This window comes from Nycticebus coucang, chromosome 10, assembly GCF_027406575.1.
Source record: "Nycticebus coucang isolate mNycCou1 chromosome 10, mNycCou1.pri, whole genome shotgun sequence".
NCBI lineage: Eukaryota > Metazoa > Chordata > Mammalia > Primates > Lorisidae > Nycticebus > Nycticebus coucang.
The window spans coordinates 65390923-65396922 of record NC_069789.1 but is presented as its reverse complement, the minus strand read 5'-3'; positions in this window follow the sequence as shown (position 1 = coordinate 65396922).

The following is a 6000-nucleotide window of genomic DNA, read 5'->3' as shown; positions in this document are numbered from 1 at the left end:
TTTTGTTTCAATCATCAAACATAATTTGGAAAATTCAAGGGAAGGAAAATCTACTGTCTTCACCCATATTTTTTTCTTACTGTACTTTTTCTTCCATTGTGATGTTCCAATGGTCCTTCCTTTATACTTTACCTTCTTTTATTCATTCTTTTCAGATAGGTCTACTGGCAATGAATTCTTTTAGTTATCTGAAAATCTCTTGATTTCTGTTTTATTCTTGAAAGACATTTTTGCTGAATATATAATAGGATTTAGGATTGAGAGTTTTTCTTTCTAAACCTGAAAAATGCTTTCTTGTTTGCTTTGGAGTCTCTGGTTTCTGATAAGAAAGGCTCTGTTGTGAAAATCATGACTTTCACCTACAGGAAGGGTGTGATTTCCCTTTCATTGCTCTCAACATTTTTCTTAGCCTTTATTTTTCAAGATATTTATAATGATTATCTTGGTGCATTCATTTGGGTATATTCTGTTTGGAATTTGTTCAGCTTCTTGAATCTGTAGCTTTGTGCTTTCTGCCACATTTGGTATGCTTCTAGTCATTATTTCTTCAAGTACTTCTAAAAAGTTTTTTTCATTCAGCAGTAAGTTAGGGTATACTTTAAAATAGCTAAAAGAGTGTAATTGAAATGTTCTTAACACAAACAAATGTTAAAGGCCTGATAGGTACCCCAATTACCCTGATTTAATTAATTCATATTGTTGGACTATATTAAAATATCACTTGTACAGACATTCTGTACCCATAATAATTAAAAATAAAAAATTTTCTAGAAAGAAGTTCTCATATCTTAAATTATTTCCTCAAGTACTTTTTCTACTCTTCCCTCTTTCCTCTCTCTTTCAGGATTCTGGTGACACAAATGACAGACCTTTTGTTATGGTACCACTGGTTCCTTAGGCTCTGGGCATTTCTTTTTTAGTCTATTTTCTGTATGTTGCTCTGATTGGGGGAATTTCTATTGTTCTACCTTCTAGGTCACTTTTTCTTTCCCTTTTTAAGCTCACTCATTGAGATTTTTGTTTGTTTGTTTGTTTACGTCATATTTTTATTTCTAAAAAAAATTTTTTTTTTTTTGGCAGGGGCTGGGTTTGAACCCACCACCTCCGGCATATGGGACTGGCGCCCTACTCCTTGAGCCACAGGCACCGCCCTATTTCTAAAATTTTTATTGGGTTCTTCTTTCTATCTTTTATTTCTTTGCTGGGATTTTCTATGTCTTTAATAATGATTTCTAGTTTTTCATTTGCTTCAAGAATATAATTATTCATAGAAATATTTTTGTGATGGCTGATTTAAAAATCTTTTTTAGCTATGTGCAGTGGTGGAAGCCTATAGTCTCAGCTACTCAGGAGATTAAGGTGGGAGGATTGCTTGAGCCCAGGAGTTTGAAGTTGCAGTGTTCTATGATTGCAACTGTGAATAGCCACTGTACTTCAGCCTGGGCAGCATATGGGATCCTTTCTCTTAACAAAAACTTTGTCAGATAATTCTAACATCTCTTTCACCTTGGTGTTGGCATTCACTGAAAGCATTTTTTAAATTCAGTTTGAGATCTTCCTGCTTCTTGCTTTAATAAGTAATTTTTTAAGCAAAACCTGAAATTTTGCATTTTATGTTACAGGTTTCTGGGTCTCATTTAAACCTTCTTGCTAGCTGGTTTTCTCTGACATTATTGCAGCATGGGAAAGGATGGGTGCATATTTGCTGTTGGTAGGTGAAGGTAGAAATCCAGATTTCTCCCTTCATCTCTATTGACACCCAAGAGTGACTGATCCTCAGTGGCTCCACTGACACCTTTCTCATTGGGAGGCAAAGGAATGCCTTACTATTGCTCCTATGTGGCCCCCACTGACACCACAGGGAAGAAGTAGGGGAATATGGCCTCGATGCCACTGGTTGGGGGCAAAGTCTCCAGTTGGGCTCCCATGATACTACTTTATTGGAAAGTACTTCATAATTGATGAGCGTTCTTGTAATTTCAGAATCCCCAAGAGGTCTCCACTGGCAATAAAGGAGGAGCCTTCTTGTCACCAGTGGAGATGAAAGTCCCAGTTCCCTACTCTTTGGCACAATCCCAGCATAAAGGTTACACCTTGGTGAAGGTGGCTTTCCACTCAGCCTTTTTTTCTGTGGTGATTAGCTGGAGTAGAACAATTACCATATAAATGATTTCTGTTTTACTAGGTTTCTCTTTCTCCTTTGGCTAAAAGAGAGCGGGTTCTAGCTGGAGCTATTTTTTGTCTGTATTCAGCATTTCTGAAGTTGCTGGCATCTTCACTCGATGTTCTGTTTCTTCTCACTACCTTAAAGAGTCTCCTTACGTTGATTTTATATGTGATATCCAAGATTTTTAGTTGTCAGCAGAAAGAATAGGGAAAAGTATGTTTATTCCAGGTTACTGGAAAACATCCCAAGAATTATTTTAGATTTTTTTTTTTCTTGCAGTTTTTAGCTGGGGCTGCACTTGAACCCGCCACCTCCGGCATATGGGGCTGGCACCCTACTCCCTTGATCCACAGGCGCTGCCCAGAATTATTTTAGATTTTTAAGTGACTGAAAAAATCAAAGGAACAATAAAATGTCATGACATGTGAAGATTATATAAAATTCAGATAAAGTTTCAATACAGTGAAGTCATACTCACTTGTTTCCTTATTTTCTACAGCTGCCTTTGTGCTACTGTGGCTGAGACTACAGGGCTCCCAAAGCCTACAATATCTACTGTCTAATCCCTCATATAAAGTCTGATGATTCCTGGCTCACATTATAGAATTGCTTACATTTCATTAACAGTGCTGAGTGCCCCCTCAGTCAGAACTAAACCAAAAATAGATGTGTGAATCCAAATAGACTATTCTAAGTTTTAGGCCCTAGTGAATACAGATTTGGTTGAAATGTGAGGAAAAATGGTATTATCACAGAAGGCTTCCTATACTCCTACTACCTAACTAATATCTATATCTTTTTTTTAAATGAAAATCCTTATTTCATCAATCTTAAGAAATACTCTTTTCACATTTTATATCTCTGATATTATTTGCAATTAATGCCTTGCCATACTTTAATTGGCAGCAACAGTTTTTCTTCCTTTCTTAGTGATATATAAAATAATGGTGCACCTTATCATTAAATCTTAAAAAATATATAACATATCTGGAACAATCATAAATGAATCCTTAAGCAATTTATATATATACACACATATATACCCATATACACATGTATATATTTATAGTTTTTAATTTAAGACAAAAGCTAAATCAGATTATATTAAACAACTTTTCCTTAAACATTGACCTCAAAATCACTTTTTGATTGTTTATTACCACAAGATTTTTCACTTATAATTTTTATCAGTTAATAATTTTTAGCAAGGTTGCTATAAATACCCTTACATACTTTTTCTCCTGTCAAAATATTATCCAAAAAACCTGAATGTTTCCCAAAAATATTTCTTTTTATGATTATAAATGTTTTCACATTTGTATAACCAAAATTGTAAGTGTCATATCGACCAACTCTAATCCTAAGAGTCATAAACAGCAAATTCAACACTAAATTTGAAAAACATGATGCAAAAAAAAAAACAACCCAACCAAAGGTACTATTTTCCCACTTATCTAACCTTTCAAGGGCACTTAGCAGTTAGAAGATTATAAGTACAGACAGATTTCATGATTAGAAGGTTCATTAGTAAGAAGGTACAGAATACTAATCACAAGACTTTCATTTGCACTGACAAGGTCTGACCTAGCTAGCATTCATCAGTGACAGTAGAATTGCTCCCTGGTGGTATCAGCCACAGGCAAGACAGAGAAAACATGTTCTTCATGGAGGAATTCATCAAAAGTAAGCAGAGCTGTATCACACACCATTGCTTTCAGGAGCTCCCCAGAGAATAGCTAGCATCTTATCTGAACCAGTTTGTTTGGTCTGTAAAGTGTAAAATCCTCAGGGGAACTTTACATGTTAAAGAAAGTTTAAACTTTGGAACCCTGGAACAACAACCATCACACCTTAAATGATTTAATCACTTTTGTCAATGTCAAATGTATAAGCAGAGTAGTATATGCCAATATTAACTATTCAGGAATTATAAATGTTATAAGCTCTTGAAAATATTTCTATTTTTAAATATCATGGCACCAAAAATATTGCTATATTAAAATCAATCAAAAGTTAACATTTCATGTTGGAAAGGGCATTTTTACATTTTAATTATAAACATGTATTTAATGGCTCTTTTCCCAAATGTCGCAATTTTTAACAAAATATGCCCTCATTATCTAAAAGCATTTTATAAAGTTCCCAGAATTGGGCTTGATGCTGTGAGGGACAAAACCAAACCTGTTTTTTCCATCTCAAGGAACTTACTACTAATTTGTTATAAAATTAGCAAATTAAGTAATTAGAAATTGTATGAAACAAAGTATGTATAACCGAGTGAAAGTCCCTGTGCTCTGCAGTCAGACAAACCTAAGTTTGAATCTTTTTAATTGCTTAAGTCAATTGCTGGTCTGCAGTTTGTATACCTATAAAACAGGAAAATACTACCTAACATACATACAGAGTTGGCATAGTGTTGGGTAAATGATTATTGTAACCAAATTCCAAATTGTGTAGTAAATACTTCAAATACTATATATATATAAAAAAAAATCTAAAGAGAAGATCACTGAGATAGGAGAAAGGCTAATGGAGTTGAGAGTTTGAGCCTTAAAAATTGTCTGTTTGTTAGATTAAAATAATTATTATACATTTTAACTCTTATGAAACTGATGTTAGAATAAATGGGCAATAAATGAAATAATGATTAAATTATAATGCAGTTAGCATTGCCTACATAACTTACTAGATCCTCACAAGAAGGTGAATTTTAACTTCAATTTGGGTCCTTACTATTGATTAAAATGTCTTACACTCTGATTCAACATTAAAAAAAAAAGATTTTTAAAACAAAATTTGATTAAAGGCTACAGAAGAAACACTTCTTAAACTAGATCGTGAGACTTTGTCTTAAGTTTTAAATAAATAACACAGTTATAAATTTCAAAATTAGAAAAGGACAAAAATGCATAATAAAAAAAAAATCTGTAACTCACCATCTCCCAGTGTTCTTGCCACAGAGAAATAAAGGTCAGTTTTTCTTTTTATCTCTTGTTATGGTATTTTATGTATATATAAATGGATACACTTAGTTATAATCCCTTCTTTTTTGTAATATAAATATGGCTTACATACCATATGGGTGTCCAACCTGCTGCCCTCCGGCTGCATGAAAATTATCTGAGGACTGTTTTTATTTACCTTTGGTATCAGATATCAGGAAAAGTATGCATGGACTTTTTTTTCTTTGCTAATCAACTTTTGTTTGCTTTTTAATGTGTGGCTAAAGACTACTGTTACTCTTCCAACTTGCAGAAGAAAAGAAAAACGGTTAGACACCTCACTGCCTTTTCAAAATATGCTTTGGAGATTGATGTGCAAAAGCATAAAAGATTTTTCATCTTTTTTTTTGCTTACCACCTGCTTAGTGTTTCATTAAACTTTCAGACTATGCACTTTAACCATTCCTCTTTTGAGGGACATGTGAGTTTTTCTAAACTTTTGTAACTACAATGAAATCATGTCTTGTACAAAGAACATGGAATTTTCGAATGAGGGAAAGTTGATACAAATCTATTCATTCTGAACAACATTGAATACATGCTGTTGGAGCATTTCTTAGTGAAGGAAAGCAGGAAATATAGTTAGCAGAGGGATACTAGAGGATGCTTTGAATTCTGTGGAATGATAATAATATAATAGAAAATAGTATTGAACTAGTGAAAGTAATGAGAGGTAATGAAAGTAGTGTTTAAGGAAGATGAATGGTCTGAGTATGAGGTCTTATTTCCTGCACACCCTGAGGTTGTAAGGAATTTAGAGAAAAAGTATTATAAATGTTTTCTACTTAGAATAAAACTAGTGGTGTGGCAGAAACAGGCAAAATGGCTAGA